Raw genomic sequence first — 18,143 nt, 5'->3', positions numbered from 1 at the left:
TTAGTAATTTTTCAATCAACAAATTTCAACCGCTCTCCTGCAGATTCTTAATTTCTATTTTAAGTTTCATTGAGCAGCAGAGTGAAGAGAGGTCTCGCGTGGTGGTTGGTTATTAATTTTATAAAATTTTTAAATCGCAATGCACCGCTAAAAAAGCTCTAACTCATTTTTGAAAATCGTACGATCGCAGCAGATCTGATGAAATTCTCAAAAAATGTTTTCGCTTATTATATATTCATATACATATGTATATGGATATTTGATTTGATGGTCATAAAGGTAACCAACGCATATCACATTAGTTTCAAAAATTTTATAAGAAGCATGGAAGCAGTGAATTCACTGGCTAGTGGCTGAATGTCTGTTGGGTTTCACTGAATTGACTGAAATACTCGGGGAATACTACGTCTACAAATATATAGAATGTGTCCAAGTTCAAGGTGCGGCTCCAAGTGCTCCTTAGATTCGCGTTTGCATTTTAAATAATATCTATCTATCTATCTGAATTAACTTTCTTGGCGTCATTTCCATTAATCGCCCTCAAAAGTCCACCTTACCAGTTTATCCGTATCTTGGTAGCTCTAAAATCGCGCGCGCTCACACATCTCAGCCAAGCTTTAAATTGCAAAGCCAATGACAAAAGCAAGGCAGCAGCCGTATCAAGGCAACAACAAAACGCAAAGCTGAGCTTCAAACACAAAAACAGAAGCTGCGAAAGTTCACCACAACTCCATTTAATTCACCACTACCAGCTACACCAACTCTAACTAAACTTTAACAACGTCAGTAAATGCTGCTGCTGTTTTGTTAAACCCGTTGCGCTGCATCAAACTCTACAAAAACGCGCATTGAGCTTGTAGAGAAAAGCAAAAAAAAAAAAAATAAAAAATCAAAAAAAAAAGAATAAAAGTGGTTCAAAGTGTTTTATGGCTGGCTGGCTGGCTGGCTAGCTGAGCGCGCGAGGCGTAACAAGCGCTTCTGGACGTGATTGTGTTAAGCGCCTTTGCTTTTGTTGTTATTTTTCGTTACGCTGTGCTCGGTGCTGTTGGTGGTGGCATTTTGCGGTGGCGGCGTAGCGTTGCGCGGGGCATGACTATTGGTATTAGCTAAAACGGCTACAGGTAAGCTTCGTTGCGAATGGCTAAAACAGTCGTGAGCAGGTAACCAAACAGTTCGGGCAACGGTACGGAATACTTTGTGCTATCTCAAACGTTGGCAGCTACTAGATACTATTTGCAGTTATTTAGTTGTAGTGTATTTGGCTAGTCGGTTTGTTGTTTTTTTGTATTACAAATACAAAGGAAAAAGAAAAAAAAAAAAAACAAAGCAAACAAATATTAAAATTGAAGTGAGTAAATGAGTTTAGTGCGGCATTGAGAGCGCAAACGCCAAGCGACAAACCCAAAAAAAGCGAATTGTACAAAAAATTTGTAAATGTAAAATTAGACAAAACAAACATAACAAAAAAAAACACGAATGGTTAAATAAGAAAGAGAAAAACAAATTGTTGTGTAAAGCGACGAATGTAAACTAAATTCCATTGCAACACAAATATTCACACAAGTGCGTTAAAGTACAAAAAAAGAAGCAAAATCGTTGTTAAAATTTAAAAAAAAAAAATTTTCTATGAGCGGGTGTGTATTCCAATGCGAATTTCACTGTAGTTGCGAGTAAAAAAGCAATAGACAGATATAAATTGCCAATTTTAGCACTAAGCTGCGACTGACCCTTTACATAATTGCTGCGGTTGTGTAGTGCCCAAGGTGTGGAAACAATTTGTGCAAATGACTAGCTGGAAGAAAAAAAAATACAATAAAAAAACATGATGAATAATTAGCTAAGAGTCTGATAATCTGCTTTGATGTCAGCTATATGTAGATGCGCAGCTAAAAGCTTTATTGCGATGTGCAATCTGAACGGGGTCAGCAGTGAAAATCTAATATCCGCGTTTTAGCCAATGCTAGGCAACGAATGATTTGACTGCGGAAGCTTAGAACTGCACAGTATATATGTACCCCATTTTAAATAAACAAACAGTGTTTGCATGCAAAATTGTGCCAAGAGGCTTTTCATGTATATACGAGAATAACGTATGATGTCATCTACAAGTGAATACTAAACTAAAATAAAAAAATGAGTGAAGAAATTAATTAACTCTAATAAATATTAAAAATTTCATAAAAACTTCATTACGGAAAACCAATTAAAATCGCATTCATGTTCGACTTTTAGCAATTCTCAGATATTATTTTGCGCGTGCGCGCCCCTAGGTGGCAATTACCTACCATTGACAACTGAGAATATATCAAACTTATTCACCTACATATATTTTTTTACCACATTTTTAAATACCTACACAAGGTTTGCAAAAGTTGCTGCACCAAAAAAAAACAGAAAACTCTTTGTAGTTGAACTCAGCTTCGGACCCAAAGTCAATTTGCACAGCTCAAACTAAAAGCAATTTACTCTTGCTGCTGTTTTTTCGACTTTGGCTCTGTTTCTTAAAGCGTATACGCATTCAAATACATATGTGTATGTGGATATAGACACATGTAGATATGTATATTAGGATACATCACCCTCAAAAAAAATAAATAAATCAGCTATTCTTTTCCAACAGAAATATAAAATTTATTATATTTTAAGACTTCCGCCAAAATACTGCAGAAAAATAATAAAATTAAAGTGAGCTAACTTATTCGAAAATAGCTAAAAATACCAGATTTTTTTATTAATAAAATTAGTTTTAAAATATTTTTTTTTCTTTAATAATGGCCTCAAGCTTAATATATGTCGTTATTAGGCCAGAAAATAACAAAAAAAAAGACTTAAGGACGCCTTCAAGTTAACATTCTAAAAATAGAACATAATTAAAAATAACAACAAACCGAACAACCACATAATCAAGTCTTAATAGCGACAGCATAGTTTCCCTTGATTGTGGTTGGTTTGAATAAATGAAAAAGAGGGAAAATCCGAAATTTACGTCTGTCCACACCAGGTTCGTAGTTAAGTCACTGCATAACATGCAATAACATGTTGTGCGAAGCTTAAAATTTTTTGGGATCTTATACATTTTGACACTTTTTTTGAAACTTGAGGTTGCGCAGTCGTTATAAACGGATTCTACTGTATTTCCAAATCGGTCCAGCTCACGTAAACTTTAATATTTTTTCTAAATATTTTGACGGTAGTTTTTTGTGGTGATGCACCCTAATACTTCGTTATACGTACATATACTACAATGAGCAAAACATTTTTGGCAACTCAAGGCAAACGGGCCAACTTGGTAGGTAGTCGACTTGGCGGCTGTGTCATTGTTGGGCTGGTTGGCCACTTTTGTATGCTGATTGCGACTATTGTTTCGTGTGTTTACGGTTTATTGGTTTTTCCTTTGAATTCGTCAATCAAGTTGGCGAAATATAAATAAAAAATATAGCTAAATAAACACAAAAATTAAATGCGAAGCATAACGCATATTCACCGAAAATCTCATTTTACATCACACGTAAAAGATAAACAAGTTAAGGTCCCACAAAGACCAAAAAAAAAAAATAGTCAACGAAACATAAAAGAACATTGAAAAGGTTTATAACAAAAAACAAAGGAAACAAAACAAAAACTAACTAAAATGTGTTAAGCTAGTTTTGGCCAAAAGCAAAATGTTTTTCGAAAAAGCAGCAAGCAACGAAAAGTAAAAACAACAATCACTAAGAAAACACAGCAACAACAAGTTGCATATTAACCCAAAAAAGCAAAGAATAAATAACAGCACCAGGCACACACACACACACACACACACTATTGGCAAAAGCAAAAGAAATCTCATAACGACAACAAGCCAAAAAATTTGTAGTTGTCTGTTGTGCGAGTAGTAGCAGCGAAAAGCAGCAACAAGTTTTGGCTTACAAACTTTTAGCTTTAACTTGCTGGATGCTTTGCTGGCTGCTATTTGGTTGTTAGGCCGAGTGTGTCTGCGCTTGGCCTGTTGCTGGCGTTTATGGGTTTTCGTACTTTTGTGTCTTTTGTTGCTTGCTTGCAGTTGAGGTTGCCCGCAGTGCTGGTGCACCTTTTTCGGCTAATTCAACATCTTTTCGGTCGGCCACTTTAGGATTTTTTTGTGCGCTAGTTTTTTTGTTGTTTCTGAGTATTGGGTTTTTTTTTCAATTGCTTTTGTTTTATTTTTGCTTCAACCAAAAGTTTGTTTTGGAGACTTAAGATACAATAGCGAGTACTAAGAGCGGTAGAAAAATTAAATCAGCTCAATAAATAAGTATCTAAAGTACATCGAAAGACTGTTGCCAGCTTTAGATTTGAATGCCTGCAAAACTGAGGTGAGTCTAAACTTTGAAATAATACTTGCAAATTTTTACTACATATTTACCATATCTTCACTACTGTTTTACCGCCGGATTTTTATATGCTACTTTATAATAAGCATAAACATTTATTAGATAAGTGTGAGTATGCAGATTTTAAAATAATTACTTAATTCTGGGACTCGCTGGGCCTATTCAAGTCTTTTCAAGATCCAGCGTTAGTTTTTCGCAGATCAATGTTTACGAAAAATGTTCAACCCAAAAGCATGATAAATTTCTGAACTAGTTCATGGTCTGTCAGGCGGGCTATCATTGTGGCTTTAGAAGGCTGAGTTCGCGGAGCAGATCACAATAAAGTCAAATGTTGCTACGAAAAATTTGTTTATTCAAAGCTATTGCCTTTTATTAAAAAAAAAAAATATTGAACTAATGTACTTCGTTCCAAAATATGTATGGTATCGAAAAAATGGGGAAAAATTGTACTAAAAAAGTTTTGGCAGATTTGGCGATATAAGGCTGAAAGAGAAAATTTAGTAAACAAATACAATTTTATTGAAAAACCAACCGAGTCCGTTCCGAGAGTAGCGAGGCTTTAAAACTACTGTGTTGATACAGCAATCTCTTTCAAGCAAGCGTTTTGAACCAAAGATTTCTTTGATTTAAGATTTTCTATTTGATTTTTGAGCTCAGACTTTGCTGCGAACGAAAGATCAAAATAAATAAATGAATATTTGTTTTTTGAAAATAACTGAACAACTAAATAATTCCGTTGCTTTGCATTGATTGCAGTTGCTCATACAGTGTGAACACCTGTAACTTCCCTCCGCTCCGCTTTGCTGCACCCGTCGCCATCCAACTCGGCACAATTTTCTGTGTGCACATTAGGGCGGTCCAAAAATGCATGTTAAAAAGTAAAGTCGGATTGTTCAATACCGAAAAAATATACCCCTCTTTTTATTTTGAAATCAAAAACTATTTAGAGGTCGCTCAATGCGCTCAAAGTTTTCCATGTATTTTATATGGGGGAAAAAAAACTTTTCATAGAAATGGTATAGAATTCTTGATCATCAATATTTTTTCTTAATAACTATATTTTATAGGTCCGCCAAGACCCCATAAAATGCCAGAAAATGCATGGGTGGATAAATAAAAACCCTTAGTATTAAAAAAATGGCTAAATAAACAATCGGTTGTTGTTATTGGAAGTCTCCTGAAGAGAAACAGAGTCTTTCAAACGAAAAATATTAATTTTAAAGAATTCTATACTATTTCTTCGAAAAGTTGTTTTTTTTACCCATATAAATACATAAAAATTTTTTGATTTCAAAAAAAAAATGGAGTACATTTTTTCGAGATAGAAAAATTCTACGGGATGAGAGTATAAAATTCCGACTTTACTTATTTTGAACCACCCTAGTGTACATACACTAAGAATGTAGAGAACTTGTGACAAAAAATTCCAGCAATTAAAAAATAATAATACGTTTGAGAGGAGGCCTTCCTATACCTCTGTTGCCAGTATCGCGACCCGCGAGCGCAGTTCACCATTTCTTCTCATCCTTTCTTCTGAATACCTTCTAAAAATTGGTATGCATTCCCTAATTCTGAACTATTATGAGATTGAATAGCTATTTTCAGGGAAATTATTCGATATAACTGCTAGTCTAACTCCCTTAGTGGCGCTAGCATAGCCAACTCTGGGTTACCTGGAAACTGTTTCAGTGCGGCTATTATTTTTCTCCAGATTGCCTCCGGAGGACTCACCTCTACAGCCCCTTGTTGCTATTACTGGCCTCTCCCCGAAACTGGACCTTTGTCTTAGCCACCTCAAGTGTTTTCACTTGCACTCACATAGGTCCCATTTAACTACCGTTTCACTCTATTTAAAACCTGTGGTCTTGTATAGCTAACTCCGAGCTTCCTGGCCACTATCTCAGTAGGGGTCCTGCTTTTCTTCGGACTGCATTCCAAGGGACTGAGATCTGCAGCGACTTATTGCTGTCAGTGGTCGTTCTTCTTGGCCTCCTGAGGCATTAGGCCTTCACTAACATAGTGTGACTGACTGGGGTCTTCCCTACATCCCCAAATTTCAAAGACTGTCCGGATGCCAGTCCAGTACTGGTCAAGGCATGTGGTTCAACAACTTTGGGTACCGAATCATCCTATAATCCCACTCACCAATACTTTCTTTGCGCCGGTTCAATCCCAGATGCTTTGGTACCTTTACTCGTTTATTTAGTTTTAGCAACTCTAGTATATATAATGTATTTCTCTCGCGAAATTCGACGAAAATCGAAGAGAGTTTCAGCAATTTGCAAAAAAAAAAATATAAATTATAAAAACCGCAAATTTTAATCATATACAAACGCAGATGTAAACGGTACTTATAAGTACTAAAAGTACACCGTTAAAGTAAAAATAACAACACACTCCAATGCACACGTGGCTATGGGGTCATTTTTGTGACTTTGTATACTTATAGACATTTTTAGCTACATACTCGTATAGCATACATATGTATGTACATATATGTAAACAGCTCCTTGATAGCCGCCAGTGGAGCGTGACGTACGTTAGCTAACTGATTTTCGTGTCGTAATACCAACGCATTGCATGTGCAACTTGGATAATTATTAAGAATTGTGATTTGTTGGTAACACGCAACCGACAGCCGAGAAGACTGTTGCATTGAATTAACCCATATGAGCAAAAATATGCATGTGCTACTACAAATACACGCTTAACATGTAGGTTAACAGAAGCAGAAATGTATGTTTATTAGGGTGGTAAAAACATGCAAAGCAAAATCAAATTTTGAAATTGTTCTGCGGCCACTGTACGGGCTGTTTTCCCTAGTAGGTTTTAAAATTTATCTGCTCTTTAAAAAAAACTTGTTCTTAAAAAAAAATGTGTTTGAAGTGCACATAAATTTTAAAACCTATCTGAGTAAATGGCACTTATGCCCGTTTTCACCAAACAATTTTAAAACTTATCAGACTGCTAAAATTTAAAATGACAAATTTTCCGACCAAAATTGTGTAATTTAAATTTTAACAGACTAATAAAATTTAAATTGATTAGTGCAAGCGCGCATTAGTTATAAAAAATGAGAACACCGTTTTTTTTTATTATTTTGAAATTGGTTAATGTTCAACAGTGCCACCGCACAGTACGGCCGAAATTCAAAATTGCGGCCTAAATTGGAAAGAAAAAGTTTCCATATGGGGATTTTTCATCACTAAGTTGGCCAAAGGCATCCTTTGAGAAGCAAAAACCGTTCGTAGTAAAGGCTTGTCCCCCAAGTACCCGCTTTATTTTCAGTCGGAATGTGGTCTTTGAAAATAAATAAATTTTTGTGTTCATAACCGCATCACCACGAACAGCTCAACGCATTCGTTTTAATTATTATTTTTCAAGTATGCTGGAAAAAAATGGACCACCCTAATGTACATATGTACATGCATATGTTTCTTGTAGTAAAAAGCACATTGAACAAGAAATATTTGCTGTAATTACTGTATTTGTAAGCACTGCCAATAGTATAACAACAAGTATTTGCCAATTAAAAACGTGTGGTTGTAAGTAGTTAAGTAAAGAGGATGGCGAGTTAAAATTTGATGGATTCTTAATGACTCGCCGCCATGACTATGAGTACATATAAGAGCTTTTTCGTAGCTAAGTTTACTAAAATCTGGTATTGGCAAATAAACTTCCTACATTGTATTCTAATATTTGCAAAAAAAAGCGATAATTACATACGCTGTGGGCAGAATATAAGTGTCTGACCATAGCCTTAGCCTGCGCGCTAGTGCTTCTTATGAAATCTCTTAACTTTGTTTGAATTCATAGTGCAAATAATTACTGTAAAAAAAGCTTTTTGTGTTTCTCAGTTAAATCAATATTTTTGCTTTATCTTTTTGCTAATTAGACTTTTTTCTAGATTAAATAATGTCTTAATGAAATTTATGACATTCCCCACAATACGGGGTAACTCAGGTGCAAGTATATTGCCAGACAAACGCCTTCGCGCAGACGTAAAAACTTAAATGGAAATGTAACTAATTGACTGGCACCAGCTTTGACCAGCAAGTCGAGTTCTTTTCACTATTTCGAACCGAGCTTCTATTGTAAAAGCTACGTCAATCGCGTTGACAGCACAAAACTCAAATCAAATTATTTATAATTTCAAAGATACAATTAATTTTAAAAATTATTTAAGAAATTCAATGCAATGTAGAATAAAAGTACCAAATGCAAGAATTTAAACAATTTAAATTTTTGGATTCACAAGGACAAATAAGTAATTTTTAAACTGATAAAGTTATAAGGACGAAATTCGAAGATGTTATCGAGTTTATATAGATAACATATGTAACATATTGCGAAATTTCAAGAACACAATATTAAAAGGACATTTTCAATATTTACCAGTCTTTCTGCACCAAAATCTTGAATCTGTTTAAATTCTACAGGCTTTTCTCTTTAATTGGATACCCACACTAAATCTCTGAGCAGATTTCTGTGAATTTTTTAAATAACTTTGAGCTACTGACGTGAGAGTGAAAAACTAAAAACGCTATTTTACTATACTTGGCCCATGGTTTCGCGAATATATTGATATTTGTGTTTAAAATTTACTATCGCACGGTGTTATATGTACAATGAGCTAGACATTTATAAAAAAATATTAATTATTAAATAAAAGAAGAAATATAGCCAATATTGGTCAAGAAAAGGAGGTTCTATTATTGCCATCAGCGCAAATTACAAATCTCGAAAATCCCGGGATTAGTTGCCAAGAGTCCGGGGATTTTTGTGACCTTAACCGGGCCCGTAGTTACGCCAGAGTTATGCGGGATACCGCGCAGTATTATCAGGGTGAAGGTTGGTTGGTGATTGTGTCGCAGGGTATATTTCCTCACGGGGAGCATCGGACCTTCGTATGTACATAGGTGGTGCTTATGCGACGCAAGAAGTCAACCCCGTGCAGAGAATCAAGGAGAGAGATCTAAAAGATAGTCGTTTACTTAGAGATACTTGTTCTTAATGAAATTTTCGGACGCCAGTATCAATAGGTTGTCTCACACTAGTGACAGAGAGAGCTAGTGACAAGATGTGGAAACTAAAAATTAGTTGAGAGAGGACACCACTGTTTGGGACCTCCTGCTTTAGTCTTTCTTGGCTTTCAGGTTTTCTCAAAATAGAGCACTAGCGACTTTAATAATCAGAAAATTCGCCATCGACTTTCTAAGTTTTCGTGTGTGGGAGAAAGACTTTAACAAGTGCAGCGCTAATAAGGCACTGCTCTCTTACGGGTGGCTAACTTTAAGACCGCATTTTACGTGAGAGTTTATGTCGATAAGACCCTCTGTGTATTTGAGTGAAGTCATAATGATGATTAGGAATTTAGGTATCACGTGAATGGCAACAGTGTCTTCACTATTAACGAAGGAAGAGTTAAGAGACCATAAGCCTCCACTTGTGGCTGGTTTTCGAGTTTTAGAAATGGGACCACTCTACCAGGCATGAAGGCCTTAGCGAAGTGTTCTATTTCCGCTGGCTTCATGACCTCATTGGTACAGATGGTTATCTAAATGTTTAGGTATATTAAAAAAGTTGAAAATAAAATCAAATTTCATAATAAAAGCGTTATTGTTTGTAATTTATACGAAAATATAAAATAATATTTCAATCAAAACTTATTCCATTTCCGTATATATATTTAAAAGATACAACTCTAGATGCGTTACTTTTACTCGTGCAATATATATTCTGTATTTATACTTACTTTTTAAGTACATTAACGACAATTGCCATTTAAAAATGCTGACAGCAAGTAATAGTAAAATCAACAACAACATTGTATGACACTAACATCAGAATTGACATTAAAAATCGATAATGACAAAATTAACAACGACGGCGACAACAACGACAAGGGCTACAACATTCAGCGTCTTCCGTCACTTCGATCGACCGGCCGTCGGCAGTTTGAGACTGGTTTTTGCCTCGTAGACATACTGTATATATACAAACATATCGTCGTTGTAATAATAAAATAGTGTAATATGAAAAGTATAGTTTTGAGAAAAACGAATTAGAAGTTTTTATAATCCAATCGACCAAATCTTAACTTTAGTTGTGCGCTTATTATTCAAAATATTCTTACTTTATATACACCACACTTTTTATTGATTCCTTAGCTGTTAATTTACAAAGACATCTGTACCAGTTTACTTAGGCATGCTTTTTGAGCCCATTTTTCTGAAAGCATCTGCTTATACACTATTTTATTTTTGAACATTTTTATATAAAATCGTTGTACACTATTTTATATTGGTTGCAAAAGCAGCATCATAATGAAGTAAACTACTGTAACGTTATTTTAATATTTCAAGAATTTCTTTGGGATTTTCTTTATAATAGTCCAGGTGCACCATACACTATTTGTTAACAATTGTAGTACCTACACTGTTATTATAAAATTTCGTTTTTCGCGAATAAGTTCGTAACCCAAAAAGATATTTAAGAAAACTAAAGATTTTTCTAATAGATTAAAGGATTGTCTATCCAATGGTATGATTATTACGAATAATAGTGTATGTGCCATTTACACTGTTTCTTTATTCCAGCGACGATATATAGGTTTGCTTCGGTAAAATTGATTTTTAACTTTAACTCACCGTTGAGCTAGAGCCTGCAACTTCAAACTTAGCTGCTAACTCGAGACAAAGCAATATGAAAGATGAATTAATCAGCTAGGTGACGCAGGAGTGGACCTCTTCTGTCATTAAAATTGTTGAAGAAAGCCTTTTCTGTATGATATATAAACCGCGATATATCACTTAAACCATTCAGAAATTAAAAAAAGAGCCACCAGAAATAAGCTTTACGAAAGTTTCTCGATTTTTCTTTTAATATTGCACAAAGTTTGAAACTTGGGTTTACACAGCTTTTGGTAATGAATGGTCGAACTGTAGTTTTATAAAAAAATAGCTAAAACTATAAAACAAAAAAAAATTGTAAAAGCTTTTCTATAAATGGTGCGGCTATAATTTTTTCGATCACTTTATATATGTGTAGCACTCAAGAGTAACTCGACAATATTTAAATTTTAAAATCAGGCCAAAAATTTAACAAATTGTAGACTAAATGTATAGTAACCTTGCAAATTAGGTTGCGTTTTTTTACAAACTTTTTCTTCGGAACCCACACTAATGTATAAGATATATGCCTGCTCACGAACTCAACGACCCACATGCCACTTTGGTCTTCATTCAATAAAAACGAGTTGATTTGCCGCTTGATATGCTTTATAACTTTATATGACACAGGCTATTATATTATATATATAAATGTATGTATGTACATTAGGGCGGAGTAATTTCTTGGGAGCAAAATTTTCGAAGAAAGTTTATAGCTAATTCAAGTTCTACGATTAATTCTAAGCAAAAATGGTGAACAAACTATATACCAGAAATGACGTTTGACGTTTTAAATATAAAGAAAATACAAAATTTTGTAAAAGAAAAATTTATTTCGTTCAGATAAAATTATAATACACTGATTATTAGTTAGCAGAAAAACTGCTACATTTTTTTGTGTGTGTTTTGCAAAATGCCTCGACGCCTAAATAATATCCAGTTGTCAAACTTTTTCCGCAGAAATACGTAGTATAGATACAGTGTATGTGATATTTTATACAGTGCAGCAGTACTAGCCACGTAAACATCAAGAAAAATATACCCAAAAAATAACAAAGAACAAGTAGATAGCAAAAGAAAAAATGTTTCTTCATAATACAAGGTGACTAGCGACCAAATAAGCAAAACGTTCGTAGGCGTAAAATCCATAGTTGGTTGGTTGATTATTCAATTGGCAACTTGTTTGACGATTTGACGCTAGCGGATCGCATTCACGCTGTTAAGTTCGTTTCTTAAGTCTTTCTATTTGTTTTTTTTTTCTTTTGCAATGCTTTGCTTCTTTTTGCGCGCAGCCAGCCAACACAAAGTTCTTTAGTGTCTGACTACCCACGTTTGAGGTTAAATAAAGCTGCACTTATTTACCATGTCTTAATACAATCGTACATAAATACAATTGCAAACATACACATACAAATATACCTACATAAATAAGTTTGTACATAAAAGCATATTTGCTTATGCGACGCGTCAGTTTGTAGTTTGCATAATAAATTTTCAATGTTTTGCTATTGTTGAACAATCGTAAATGAATATCAGCACATTTATGCAGACTTTGTGGTACTTCAAACATATGTATGTACATATCTACTTACAAATGTACACAGGCTTTAAAATATGTAAGCTTTACCTTGCATTCTTCATTTGTACACGCGCATTCGTGTTCTGGTTTTTTTCTTTTGTTTTGTTGTCTGGCATGCGCGCTACATTTTTTTTTATTTTTCATTTGTGGCAGCTGCACACAATTTTTTGGTGCTGTTCAATTATTCAATGACTTCCTTCGCTTCATTTTACGCATTCGATTACTATAGAATGGAAATATGAACGCTAACAATCGATTGTATTTTTCTGTTTACTTGTATTTGCGAGGGAGTCGCTCGCATTGTTGTGGATTGTATGCAAATTTTAATAAAATACAGTTGTTGCAACTAACTAGCCAGAACTAGCGTATGTAGTAATTTTAGTTATGTAGTTGGCGAGTTTATTAAAGGAGAAGCGTTCTTAAGCTGAGGGTTAGTACCTACATAAATACTATAGGCAAGTGCGTAAAAAAGAAATATTCGATAAAAGCAATACTGTAGATTTAAATGTCTCTCCTTTTCATAAAATCGTGCATGTATAAAGAGAACACTAAATGAGAAGCTTTCTGAAGCTTTAGTATTAAATATGCTATGGGGTTTCATATTTTGCCTATTTAGCCCATTAAGCATTGGTTGAAAATCTTGGCATTATGAAGACACCGACAAAACGAATGAAGATTAATTGGTTTGTGTTTCAAATTAGCTTCACCTAGTACATACAAATAAAGAACTTTTGTTGAACTCAATTAAAATCGATGAACCTTTTGAAGTTCCAATCAAGTGGAAAGTTTGCTGGTTAACGCTGAAAGCCAAGCTGTTGAATTGGAAATAATTTTTGGTTTCTTTTTGTGTTTTTTTTTTCTAAACGATTACCATAAATTGCTTGTTTGATTGGCAGTGCTTATGTAAGTATGTAAATACAATAATGCTTAACCTAAACCTGCACACAATCACGTCCTAACGATTAACAACAAAAAGTGTTGTTTAAAAATCTGTGGTTAAAATTTACATTGCCATTTACCCAGATATTAGGGCCGCTATTTAGTCAGATGGTCTTCATGTTTTTATAGCCACCATAGGTGTAATATAATACATATGTGTATATTTGCTTAATTTGAATAAAATCTGGCGTACTGCGTGAAAAATATTAAGTTTTTAGCTAAAATTAAACTTTTGTAACTAACATTTAAAAAACGGTTAACGGTTCTCATGTATCATTAATCAAAAAAATTGGAGCACAGTTCAGAAAATCCATGATTGCTAACATGATATCTGTAATCACTAAATTGTAATGATTGTCCTAATTCAAATTTTTCATTTTGCGAGCTAATTCGAACAAATAAATAAATAAATAAATTTTTTTATTTTTCTCACTGAAAACTTAAAAGTTTGTTGTGACTTAATTTTTGCATCGTAATTAATGCCAGGCGTTCACCTAAAAATACATAGAGTCAAGTATGTTGTATTAGAAAGCAACTAGACCTCACCGCTCTTCATATTTATCTCCAAACTTAGAGGGCTATCAAAAAATTATAGGTCTCGATATTGAAGCCAAGGGTTTCTGAGTCTTACAGCCGCACTCAGAGTCGTTTAATGATTACCTAAGGTGTCCCTCAGTAACGATTTGAAAAAATTCCCTCCCAGAGTCAGTTAATGATTCGTTAACGGCATTTAATGAACATTAAAGTTAAGTAAACAAAAACCTTTACTTAACTTTTTAACGAATGATTTTAAATTTTTTGTTTGTTTTCAATAAATTTCAATTTCGATAACGTCGCTGGAACAGTGGCAATGGCCAAGTGAGCAGAGCACTTTCGTGCCATTCAAGAGATCCGAGTTCAATCCTCGGCAACGAATTTTTTTTCAATACAATTTTTTTTTTAGATTTATTGCTTAAAAATTCATATTTTTTATTTTATTTAACGTTTGGAAACTTTTTTGATTCATCTTTTTTCTTTCACTTTCAGTTTCTAAAATTTTTAGTTTTTCCTGTTTGTCATTTCGTTTTGTTTTTAGAAAACTTATTGCTAATCGTAAAAAATATAATAACACTATAAGCACATCTGTCAATTAGTTATTCGAAATACAGAAAAGGGCTTTCAAGATAGTTGCCGAAATATAAAGACTTTTGTCTCTCGAAAGACTGAGGTGAGTTGAAAGACAGATGCCGGAATTGGCCTTTTAGCCAAAAATTTAATTAAATTAAAAAAAAAAAAAAATGTTTTCTTTTTAAAGCAATAAAAGAAAATTAGATCAAAAAGCTAAAAAATTCAATACAGATAGTTTATAAAACTAAATAAGAAAAAAAAATAAATAAAAAAGGAAAAAGAAAATTTTCCTGCCCTAGGACTCTAACTCGGATCTCTCGAATGGCACGCTAGTGCTCTGCTCACTCAGCCATTGCGTCTGTTGAGCCGGTGCGCGCAAAATGATATAAATACTTATTTTTATATTTTGTTTTAAACTGAACGAAAAAAGTGAGTGATGCCACAAAAATAAAGGGCCGCAACTGGGGCCATACTTAAATTCTTCATTTCATAATTTTTAACTCTGAGAGGAAACATTAATTAACAGATTTAACGATCATTAGTTAAGTGCTCGTTAGAGCTAATTTAAGGAACGTTTCTGAGTGCGGCTGTTAGAGAAATCGACAGGTTAGGTATGGTGCAGTGAAATAATGCCCACAGACTTTATTTCCTTTAAAAAAATAAATAAAGCCCACGTGCGTTATTTCCCTTTCGAAGGGGAAATAGCGCCCACCGACAAAAGGCAATAAAGCCCTAGGGCATTATTTCCGTTGCGAAAGAGCAATAACGGCCGCGGGCAATCTAGTTCTGGTTATTCGGGCTACAGGTAAAGCAAATACTATTCACGATATGCTCGCCCAATGCATATCTGCGGCATAGGAAAGGGAGCAACATATGTTTTTGCCAAACAAATAAATAAGCTTACAAAAACCGCTTCTGGATAAATTTTCCATGTCTAAAGAATTACAGAAGGCCATAGGAAATTATGGCTCAAAAGCCTTTAAGATTGTACGAGCTTATAGAAGGATAACTTAAAAATCATTACGGGACATTACAGACTTGACTAAACTGGTATTTTACTCACAGATGCAGATCCTGTAAGACAGAAATTGAAACTCCACAGCACATAAGGAAAAAATACCCTACAATGTTCGTCTGAAATCGTCAGTTCTCTACAAAAAACTGCAGTTTTTGGTTTTTAATTTTATTTTTTGTTCAACAACTCAAGTTCGCTTTTACATTTTGGCTTCACACAAATGAAATGTTTGTATTAAAACCAATATTCAAACAGGTCGCATATATCTACAGAAGTACAGTTAGCCACAAAATAATAGGAGTGCGATATTTTGACCAGTTTTAGCTATTTGTTTATTGTTTATTTATTGCTAATTATTTTCTTTTATAAAAGTCTAGATTGTTATATAATAAATACCATATAAATTCACCTTTCAAACTTTATACAAAAATCATAAAAAGACTTGGAATTTTCACCAAACTTTCAAACTTTGTTTGGGTATGTTCGATAATTTTCTTTTATATAGAAGACGCTGCCAGCATAAAAAAAAATTACGAAAATCAACGTGATTTTTTAGCAGCTTAAAACTTGCAATTCATTATAATATAATTAATGGATTTTTTTTGATTACAAAATTTGAAATTTTGTTGAAAATTTGCAGAGCTTTTAAAATATTTACACAAAACTTAAAATGTGATGCTTAAAACTTTAATTTACGTGGAAATAATTATTATTTAAACAGAAATAAGAGCAAACAAATTGATTAATATTTTCTATGAAAAATACACACATACTTATGTACACATGTGTTTATGGTCGTATGCAAATTATATAAATACATGCATAGTATACATATACATACATAAATTAAGCGCGCGTATATTTCTTCATAGCTCAAAGCATTAATCTGCGTCCAGTTGGCTTATTGCCAAACCCTAACCACAAATCACTATCCGTTCCGCCTAAATAAACAAGACTATAAAATTTGCGTGAAGTGTCAGCAGAATTTGCATAATTATGCCCATGTGCGCCCCCAGTGCATATCCAGCTGCTCCAAATACGAACCAATCAGCATTGATTACAACAATTTATGCATAGCTAAAGACATGGCCGCACAAAGTTACAAAAAAAAACAAACAATATTTACATGCCACACTGCACAGCTTGCACCTGTTGCACTAACTATGTAAGTACTAAATATTGCTATTACTATTGCAACCAAGCCCAGCGGCGACTGGGTATGGGATTCTCGGAAGCCAAGAGCGGTTGTATTTTTGCAGCAAATTTTTTTTTTTTTTTTTTTAGTAAAAAGCTAATCATTAATACAAATGTGTGCTATATAAAGTCATATTCAATTAGGCGTGCTTCGTTTAGTTGTTTCGTGTTTGGTCGCACCACTTTGCTGGGTATCTATGTATGTATGTATGTACATATTAGCCCAATGTGTATACGGATTATGTTTGCCCATAAGTACTGGCAATATTTATGATGATCCCATTGAAGTAAACTATGCATAGTTGTGCATCTCATCTCTCATTTGCTAATATGAGCGGCAGGCTGCAGCCGGCTGCAGCATTGAGTGATGGGCAAGCAGGCAGCTAAATATGCACAGCACGCATACGCGCAGGCGGTCAGATAACGCCGACACGTCATACATTATACGTCGACTCAACGAGGCAAATGGCCGCCTGGTGCGGATTTTGGGGCGCTGGTGTTGGTGGTGGTGGTGTTGGCTGTTCACTGTCCTACTTGGCTGCACTGCGATTGAGGTAAGTGGAAGTGAAGTTTCCGTGCATTTTGCTAATCAAACGCAGTGTCAAAAGGAATCAAGTCAACGCATGGCATTTTGCAGGCGACGAGTAGCTCTGTGTACAGTGTTGGGGGAAATGTAAGAATTTTTGGGGTAATAGTTGTTTATTTTCTACCTAAAAATATACTTCACAGAAACGTATGTACATACGTATGTAGCTAAAAATCGGTTAATTTATAATATTACATTTCAAACTAAGCAGTTGGCATTACATTTACTATTTTACTAAAGTAGAATATTTCTTACAATACTGTACAAATATTAACTATAGAATACTAGAATGTAGGACGGACATAAGCACGTTTGGGCGTCCGCTTGCCGGCTGGCAAACAACCAAGTCTCTGAGATTAATGAATGATTATTAAATGAAGGCGTTTGTATGTAAAGCATGTGTTGCTGTTTATGCTTTGGCATCAAAAAGATTTATTACACGTCAAAATTGGTGATTTGCACTGTCTGTATGTGTAGTGTACGCCTTACGCTGCGAGGCAATTATGCCAGTTAGCTGGTTTCTCTGACTGGTTACTTAGCCATAGCCACCTCCCGTGCAGTGCGGTGTGGTGAGGCTGTGTTGCAACTCACGCAAGTTGAAATTTGTTTCTAATGTGGGAATGAGGTGAACTCCTTCAATTCAGTACCTTAATCCTACACACACAAGCGAATTGAAACATAAAATTTAAAGAAATACATT

General features: G+C 34.4%; 1 protein-coding gene across 8 annotated transcripts in view; it reads left to right on the top strand.

The window, feature by feature from the left end:
• The first annotated feature begins 825 nt into the window (after positions 1-825).
• Positions 826-18,143, top strand: part of LOC118733094 — a 67,557-nt gene continuing 50,239 nt past the window's right edge. The window contains exons 1-2 of one of the 8 annotated variants that reach the window (XM_036462304.1): positions 826-1,121; positions 4,201-4,334. The gene's annotated coding sequence lies outside the window, so the exon portion shown is untranslated. The other 7 variants (XM_036462300.1, XM_036462299.1, XM_036462302.1 and 4 more) reach the window with 7 other exon arrangements.

Source organism: Rhagoletis pomonella, unplaced genomic scaffold (genome assembly GCF_013731165.1).
Source record: "Rhagoletis pomonella isolate Grant_MI unplaced genomic scaffold, Rhpom_1.0 Rhpom_scaffold_00002, whole genome shotgun sequence".
Lineage (NCBI taxonomy): Eukaryota > Metazoa > Arthropoda > Insecta > Diptera > Tephritidae > Rhagoletis > Rhagoletis pomonella.
Note: the sequence above shows the minus strand (reverse complement) of the source record. Positions and strands in the feature narration are given on the sequence as shown.